Here is a 9,314-nt window from a genome sequence, read left to right on the forward strand (position 1 = left end):
GCCCCGGAGGTGGCTGAGATCACTGGGAGGACGCGGAGAAGCAGCCCGGGATGCCCCGGCACCCCCCAGCCGTGCCCTTGCTCCCCAGGCAAAGCAACCCCTTCTCCTGCCTCAGTTTCCCACTTAAAAAAGGGAGAGCACCGCACCGCTGCCTGCCCCATGAGGATTTTGCGAGGGAAGGGCGTTAGCAGTGCGCTATCAATGCACACCGCTTCTGTTTGTCGTTAGTTTTGCAAACAATTTTATTTTGTCTTGCCAAAAACACCAAACAAAAGGAAAAAGCTTGGGGGGGGCCGAGGGGGGAAAAAAAAAAAAAATGCACCTTTTGCACCATATCCACACGAATTGTATGTCACACAGACACGTTATAGCCACGAACGTTGGCAAAGGCTGGAGCTGGCCTCTGGGAGAAGTTAGCAGCCGCGTTTTTAAGCACCGTTATGTTGCAGAATGGCGATGCAGTCGCTGCTTTCATCTGGTGGGAGAGTCGCAGGCAGCTGCTTCCCTCCGTCTGTCTTCGCTGGCGGGGCTGAGATTTTCTCAAGTAATGTGAAATTTTGCAATGGGTTCAGTAAATGGAGAGGTGGGACCCTGCACAAAAAAAGGGGGTTTTTATTAAAAAAAAATGAACTGAAATTACCGAAAGGAAGAAAATTAGCTTCAGGAAGATGGAATTGAAATAAACACTCTTCTTTTGGGTCAAACTATATATCAGGTGTTATAGTCGTGTGATGTAAGAGCCAGATCTCATGCTGACTTTAGGGGACTTCGCAGGCAGCTCCAAAGCCCAGAGTTGGTCTTTCCCAGTCATTAATAAAAGACAAAACCCAGAAAAGATTTGCTTTTATAAAATCAAGAATAACGCATCTTTTCACTAGGTGTTTGGGCTATTTGTTTTTTGGTAGGGATGTGCCAATTTGTCAAGACCTTAATTTTTGGAAAGAACTTATCTGTGTTGAGACGACTGCCGCTGGCAAAAGCTAATTCCACCTACTGATGGAATTTTGGGTCAAAGTAAGAAAAAGAGACAAAAAAGAGAGAAGGCACATCCCCAGCAACCTGATCAGCTAGGAACAGGACAGAGCCACGTTCAAGCTTCTGTGCCAATAAAAAATTAATTATTCATAGAAGTTCTTATGGAGAACAGAGGCAGACCAGCCACTGGGTGACCAAGAGCCTCCTCACCACCAGCGAGGTGGGAAGGTGGCCGGGCCAGCAGCTCGGTGGGAGATGCCCAGCTTTTCCAGGGGCTCCCTCAAGCTGGAGGTGTTTGGGGGTGCTGGGAGAGGATGATTTGGGGGTGGATGATTCGGTCAGTTTGGCTTCGTCCCAGGAAAGCGCAGCATCTTCTGCAGGACATGAAAACCTGAGTGACCTGACTCTTATCACAGGGCACTGTCCAGTCTTCTGGTTTGAGATCAGATTTTGGCCCAAAGAAAACCAGAAATCAATACAAAAATGCTCCAATTGGGTCAATAATCTGCATTTTTAGTTTTTTATTATTATAAATATTTATATTACAGTAGCTTGGTATTTTAGAAGGCTATAAATGCATTTTTATATAATCAGCATTTTTAAAAGTCTATAAACATCCACTATGTTTGCCTAATGTACTATAAAAGCTTCCAAAGGAGCTGTTATTATCCAACTTGTCACCTCACACATGCTCCGAGGAGGAATTTTTTTTTCTTGTCTGCTGTTAATAAAATGAAGCAAACCATTAACAGCTTTGGAGCTGCAAGGAGAAGTAAAGGGGCTTGTAATCTTGGACTCCAAAGGAAACGTCTGCAGCTTTGCTCCTCGCCTCTTTGAGATTCCCAACACGCAACAACAATTTCAAACAGACAAAATCAGTTTAGGTTACATAAATTCAAAAGCCTAAGCCTGCTTCTTTTAAAGTAACATCTTGCATTTTGTTTGGAGTGTTGCAATCTCTCACATAACGTTTTGAACTGGTTCAGTCTTACAGCCTGCCGTGCATCTTCCTCAGGTTTCTTTGGTTAAAGGAGCTTTAATGCAGAATTATTACATGCACACATACATGCCTACGTAGGTATATGTATATATTTATGGGTGGATGCAGATATATATATACATGAAGTCTAGCAGGCTGTGGGGGTTGCACATTCAGGACCCATCTCTCCTGGCACACTCTACCTGCCAAACTCCCAGTGTTATCAGCACATGGAGCAAGCTCCAAACCAAGGCCTGATAAAAAGATGCCATGCATCTTGGAGAAGAACGCAAATATTTTAGTCCCTGCGAGCTCAAGGGTGTAAATCAATTAGTGAAGGGAAGAAATCTGTGTGCAAAAAGCAGGTTTGGGTTTTAAACAATCTCTTAATTCACATCTCAGAGATTTGCTTTTGGTACATCTCTGTTTATAGTTTGCTCCTGTTCCCAACATATCTCGGTGTCGGGATGGATTCTCAACCCCGGGGAACCTGTCAGGGATGTGATAACAAGTCACTCAATCCAAAGAAGGGCACGATTGCGCCTGCGATAGCGAGCGGCTCTTAACAGCTCCCCTGCCGCCGGTGCAGGGTCCCGCCGGGGCACGAGGAGTCGCTCCTCCCGGGGACTTTGTGATTTTGGATGGGGCTGAAAATAGCACGAGAACCTGTCGCTTTTGGCACTTGGCTTCTCAAAAACCCCAAGATATTCCCAAGAGGGTAACAGGCAACGAACTCCCCATGTGCTGGCTAGGCTGGTATTTTGGGTAAAGGCCTTCCTGGATGAATTTGGGGTGGCCCTGGGGTGAGCCATGGTGGAGAAGGGCTTCCATGGCTTCAGTTATTGAAAGAGCATGGGCTGGGAAAGCATTGAAAGTCCTGACTGATGCCTGAGGGGGAGCAGCTTGGACATCCCTGAGATGATGGAAAAGAGAAGGAGAAAAAGCCAATGGATGTGACTTGTGCCACTGCAGGAAATTCCTGGCTGTTCTGCAGGGAAATGAGCTGAAGGTGCAGAGGGGACATTGGTGGTCACAAGGACCACGCTGAGGCAGAGGTGTGGGCAGGGGGGAGAAGCACTCCTACGGGCTCTCTCCCCACTGGCAGTCCCATGGGGGGTGGCAGGTTTGGTCCCTGGGGTCAGATAGAGCTGTTTGAGGGCTGCTCTATGTTGTGGCCACTGCAGAGATGGCTCTGGCACCTCAGGGGCACCAGACCTCATGGTTTTGCTGCCACACACCCCGTCCTGGGCTATCTGAATGGTGACAGAGTGGAACAGTCTGTGCTTGGGACTAGGGTGGCGGAGGGAAATCCAAGTTCCCAGCACGGGTTCAGGAGAGCATTTGGCTGAGACAAAGAGCCAAAGCAGCCCAGGACAGAGAGCAGACGCATCAGCCGGAGCAGCTATTTCTGGCATCGTCCTTGGGGCTGGGGAGCTCAGACATCAGGGCATGGGGAAGCACCGCTGGGACCTCCCGGGAGCCCTTCCCACCTCGTGGCAATATGGGGTGGTTCCTGCCAGCATTTCCCATCCTTAGATGACTTGCTATCAGCTCCCAACAAGTACAACAACCTCAGACGAGTGTTGCCTGACAGTCTCACAAGGATGTCCTAAGTGGAGGTATCCATTGGGATCGGCGTTGCCGGGTCTCTGCGCAGCGGTGCACAGACCCCATGGGTGGGCGTCTCCACCACACGTTGCTCCACATTCACTGATTACTGATGGGAGCAAAGGGTGTGGGGCACCTCACTGGGGTTCATGCGAACTTCTCACCGTGGCTCCACATCCAGCCACCACTACCCAAGCATGCATTGGCAGATACCAGTCCCTCCAGCCCCGATCCCCCAAAGCCTGCCCACGGTGATGGTCTGTCAGCAGCATGAGGTGCCCTTGGGGTGTGAGGAGGTGTCGTGGTCCTTCTGGGTGAGCCTCGATGAGGTAGCACGCCATAGAGACCTGGTGTGGGCAGGTCAGGGGGGGCCACTGGATTCAGGAGGTGCTCCAGGATGGGGGTCTGCTACAAACAAGCAGGACAGGTTGGCTAAATGCAGCCAGTGCCACGTCTGTCATAATTTATCTGCTCTCCCAAGGTGACCTCCCCAGGTGTATGCTGTCCTGGACATCTTTACTTCAAATCTGGGTCTAACTTGAGTTTCTAGAGACGTTCACCTGCTTCTCCGGGTGCAAGCCAAGAGCAGTACCTGTGCTGCCAAAATCACCCCTCCTCAGTGTACCGCTGGGTGAAGCTTTGGAGGCCGGAAAGCTCCCATGACCTCAAGGCCCAGGAGACACCGCTGTGTTGGTGACCCACATTAACCCACCGTGGCAGCGGGGGATTCCCTGGCTGGCGATGGGGCTCCCCAGTGCTCCCCATGTAGAAGATCCAGAAGGTCCAACACCTTCCCAGCCTTCAGCACCTTTGAAGACACAGGAGGACAGATGTGGCCGGACAACGAGGTGCCCAGGACCTCATGGTGAGGGACTTGGCCCCAGCATGAGGTCTTTGAATCCTCCTTCTTCCCTCTGTAAGGTGGAAATCAGGATCCCTTGAGCTTCCCCACCTTCTTGCCTGGATACTTTTCTACCATGGAGGAAGAAATGAAAGAAAGAAAAGGAGAGGAGAAGAAATACAAATGAAAGAAAGAAAAGGAGAGGAAGAGAATAAATGCAGGAGGGAGCCAAAGGTCTTCCAGCACGGACAAGGTCTCCGCTCCACATCTCCCAACGCCGGCGCTTACCAAACATAGCCAGGGCCCCGCGAAACCTCGGGCCAGCGGAGAGTAGTAAGATGAGCTCCCTCTTTATTTGGCCTAGCTAAAAATAGCGGAGGGGAAAAAAAAGGCAGAGTCAGGACCCTGCAGGACCAGTAGTCAATGGGCTGCGAGGAGCGATTGAACTCCAAATACTGCTCAGCAGCCTCCAGCTGACAGGCTATTTTTTGCCGTGGTTGACTAAATATGGTCAGGGAGGGAAGAGCACGAGAAGAGGCCACTCGCCCGGGAGTGCGTGTTTCGGATGCTTCGCTGGGTATATAAGCACTGGAAAGGTGGACTCGCTTTCTGACCAGCGCTCCCCCCCTCCCCTCCGCCAGCCCCCCCCCGGGGTGTGCGTGTGTGCATCCCTCCTGGCAGCCTGACCCCCAGCCCGGGCTGACCCCGGGGGGGGCGAGGAGGAGGAGAAGCGGGGGGGGGGGGGGGGGGGCGGTGGGGGGACGCGGGGACTTCTGCAGGCGCAGCCCTTTCGCATCAAGGTGTGCTGCAATCCGGGCGGGCAAGGTTGCTTCTCCTTAACTCCTGCCTCGCCGGCCGCCGGCAGCGCTGCCCGGAGCCCCGCTGCCCGGAGCCCGGCTGCCCGAGCCCCGCTGCCCGGAGCCCGGAGCCCGGAGCCCGGCTGCCCGAGCCCCGCTCCCCCCGCCCCGGCCCCGCCGCTCAGCCCCCGCTGTACCGCGCTGCCTCCCGCCTTCCTCCCCCCACCCACCAAGCCGCGATGCAGCAGCGGGGATGGAGTTGTAGTGGTGCTGGGTGGAGGGGGTGAGGTAAGGGTGGATGGGGAGGGGAGGGTTTGCCTGATGATTTTTTTTTTAATTTTTTTTTTTTTTTTCCTCCAAGTGAGGACTAATACCATTCCTGGGCCTGCTCTCTTTTTCCCTTCCTGCATTAGAGATTGGCTATAAGGAGAAGGCTGACGGCTGCAGCATGAAGCGCATTATTACCTTGTGATTCCATGACCCTCCTCTATGCATCCCTAACTCTCGAAAGCTGATTCAGCTTTCAGCTAGTGCTCTGGTGAGTCCTCTGCTGCAACAGAAGCTCCTAACTGGTATGTCTTTTTTTTTTTTTTTTTTTTTTTCCCTTCCCCTCTTCTGCTCCCTGCCTTGCCTTTAACCGCTACCAGCTCAGCTTGTTTTTAAACACTTTTTCTGGCCAATGCAGGACTGAGTGCCCATCCAACTTACCCAGGGACTTAAATGTGGGCTTTTGCATCCGGCAAATTGTATGTGTGTGTGTGTGTGTGTGTGTGCTGCATGTGTGTGTCTGTGCAGGGATGTGCTGGGTGTGTGTTTAATCTGTGGATGGGTTAGGAGACCTTCCCCCCCCCCCCCCCCCCTTTTTTTTTTTGTTCTGCTGTGGCATACTCCGCATTTAAAAAAAAAAAAAAAACAACTAACAAACTGCAGAGCAAGCAGTGCACTAGAATAATCTGAACTGAAATGTTAGAACTTTGACATGCAACCGTTCTGCAAGGTTAAACCGGCCTTTAAATGCCTAATTCAGACACAGGCTGGCTAATGACACCTGGGGGGATTGGGGCTTTATTTATTTATTTGCAACAAACTATTGCTATGAGCTAATAGCAGCCAGAGCAAAAGGATGAAATGTGGTTAAACTTAGCCTAACTTGCAATGATCTCAATGCTGCGGTGATTAACTGTTAAAATGCCGAGAAATGAGCATTAATTACAGGCGCATGGTTTGTGGATGATCAGGAAGGAAATAGGAGGAGGAGGAGGAGAAGTTAGGTTTTCCCTGCAAGGGTTTGGAATTCAGGTTACACTTCATACATCAATTGACTGTTATTGCTTCTGCGGCTCAGAGTTGACTGTGGTCATTATATTTTATATGATAGTGGTGATACCTAGTCACATAAATATATAGACATCAGTATTGTGAGATGGATACTGTGCTACATACACGCACGCATACAAATTTAGGTAGGTTTTATAGCATGCATATGTATATTTTACACATCTTTATACATAGGTATGTAAACGCTATCTATAAGCAGGTGTAACATATCATCCAAATACAACGCATCTCCAGGCTGTGTTTAGAGTATGGATATATGTATATGTCTGTGCCGGAGAGAGTGTACGCTCAGCAGTCGTGTGTAATTGTATAGGCAGAAATCTGTGATTTGTGCTGTCAGTTTAATTGCTGGGTTTCTCTCGAGCGGGTGGTTGTGTCCGTGTCTCCCAAGGACTGAGACCCGCGCCCAGCCCAGCTCCTCTGCCGTGGGCTGCGCTGGGGCGAGCGCTTGCCTCTACCTCGGCCCCGCTTGCCGCTCCCTTCTCCGGCGCCCAGCCCTAAATACGGGCTCTGTCCAAAGTCCCCAAAGTTTTGTGCTGCACAGCTCCAGCTCGACTTTGCCACCTGGACCTGAGCAGCACCTTGAGCCTGGGGCAGGGGAGGGATGTAGTATACAGCACCTTGCTTTCTGTCCCTCCCACTATCCTCCTTCTCCTTCCGCCTCCGGGCAATATCTCAGGCTCTTCCCTTCCCTTTTATTTGCCCCTTGGCCGCTGCACTATCCAGCTTTCCATCCATTTTTCTCCCCAGAGCAGCCACAATTTTATTGCGCATGTTTTTCTGCTAAGAGCAAACCCAGGAGCTCCAGCCTAGGTGGGTGGAGGACGTCGGCTGACGCTCGCCCACCACCACTTACTCTTGGTGGTAGCTGCAGGATGGGAACCACAGGGTGCCTCTGGCGTCACCATTAAAAGCACCGTCACGCCGTTTATCTGCTCCTCCACCAAAAGGCACAACCCTGGAAAGAGTGAGCTTCCACCCGGAGCCTCAAAGCAAGTTTAAATCTCCAGGATGAACTTTGCTGCCATGGTTGTGTCATTGTCTTCAGTTTTAGTAAGGATTTAAAAGGTCATTTTTTTAGCTCTCACATAGTGCTCTCTGTAGTGGCCGGCAGCCGCTGTCCCACTCATCTGCAGAAGCTGGGGACCGTTCAGGACAGCCTATGTCAAATGCATTTGAAGAAAGCAAATTGGGTACGAGCGGCAGATGTTTAATGGCCCAAGAAGTCCAGTAGCTGTCCTACTGTTGTCGGTCTGAAGGAAATTCAATACCACGGAGTGCCTTGGCTGGGCAAAACCCCCCACCAGCACTTTGATTTTTGTTGGGGTTTTTTTTTTTTTGAATCTTAAGCACTCAGACTTTCCCTCACACTCCTCAGCTCTCCCTTTGCTTTAATTTCACTGCAGTCATGCATTACAATGGTGCCACAGCTCCATCTCTCTTCCCCTTAATCCAAACTAAAGGTTGAAATTTGCCTTGAAACGAGACAAATAATGATGGTTAAAAGGGCCAACAAACCTAGGGGGGCAAGGAGGGGAGCCGCACAGAGCCAGGACCGAGGCATTCGCCGGTGTTGCGTGAGGGGTGTAAAGCCATGTTGGGGGCTGGGGGCTGAGCACAGCGGATTTACACCCCAGCTCCGTGCGGCCTTTGCTTTTCGGTGGTGTGGGAAGTCGACGGGGAGCCGGGAAATATTTACTCCCCAGCTGGCAATGATATTTTAAAAAGCAGTGGAAAAGCATCGATGCAATTAGGTATTCCAAAGTGCTTAGTTTGCCACTTGCTAAGTTTACTTAAACCCTCTTTAAAGGGTTCATTAGAAGACTGTGAGAAACGGTAAAATTCATTAACACGAAGGCAGCCATTCTGCATTTGCCTGTAAATTGGTATCGATCGGCAGCAGCGGGGCGAGGGGCGGCAGGCGCAGGTGAGCGTGCCCTGCCCGCCCTGCTGAGCGTGCAGGCAGCGAGCAGGCAGCGCCCGGCGTGACCTCCGCCGTTGCTCCCTGCCTAAATCCTGCCTATAATAGTCTCCTATTCAGCCCGGGCGGCGTTTGCAGCCCTGCCACTCGGCCCACATTGTTCGGGGAGCTTTAAAGCTCAGCGCGGCTGTGAGGAGGTGAGGGAGAGGGGGAGAGCCAGTGGCTGCACGCAGGACCGAGCCCCATGGGCGCACACGCGCGCGGCGGCGTGCACGGGCGCGCATCCCACGGGGGCTGCGGGAATAACGCAAAAAGACTTTGGCCCCGGCTCCCGGCACCTGGCTTTGGCTGCCTTTTATGTTGCATATCTGCAGGTGTCTCCCCAAAAACCCTTAGCTGGCGTGGAGCTCAACTGGATGACTTATTAGAAGCGATTTTTAATTTTTTTTTTTTTTTTAAATACCCTGAACTCCTCAAAAGGTGTGTGCTATCTTTTGGGGTTTGCTTGTCTGGGAGGTAGTGTCTCACTCACAGTGACCAGCAGAGGAAAAATCATTGGATTCACTAGGTAAGATGCTTTCTTCTTCCTATGCTTTAATCTCTACTTACTGATGAAAGCGATTGCTTGTCTGGAGCTGATGAGTTTTCTTACTCGGGCAAATGGAGAGGGTCTTCCCGGTGTCAGCTTGTAAATCGGTAGCCAGCCATTTGATTTTTGGCTTTCTGAAAACAAATCGGCTTTTTGTTTCCAAATTGCAGGATGGAGGCAACTGGGAGATAATATATATTTAACTTGCCCCCACATGGCTTTGTCTAAAATTGTATCTATATGCATATAAAGCAAATCCCTTCCAC

The 9,314-nt window shown here is 51.0% G+C and overlaps 1 long non-coding RNA gene across 1 annotated transcript; it reads left to right on the plus strand.

The window, feature by feature from the left end:
* The first annotated feature begins 5,165 nt into the window (after positions 1–5,165).
* On the plus strand, positions 5,166–7,643 carry LOC142417085 (uncharacterized). The gene is made up of 3 exons (XR_012777888.1): positions 5,166–5,203; positions 5,614–5,772; positions 7,289–7,643. It is a non-coding gene; the product is annotated as an uncharacterized LOC142417085 (long non-coding RNA).
* The last annotated feature ends 1,671 nt before the right edge of the window (positions 7,644–9,314 follow it).

Source organism: Mycteria americana, chromosome 14 (genome assembly GCF_035582795.1).
Source record: "Mycteria americana isolate JAX WOST 10 ecotype Jacksonville Zoo and Gardens chromosome 14, USCA_MyAme_1.0, whole genome shotgun sequence".
In the NCBI taxonomy this organism is placed as follows: Eukaryota; Metazoa; Chordata; class Aves; order Ciconiiformes; family Ciconiidae; genus Mycteria; species Mycteria americana.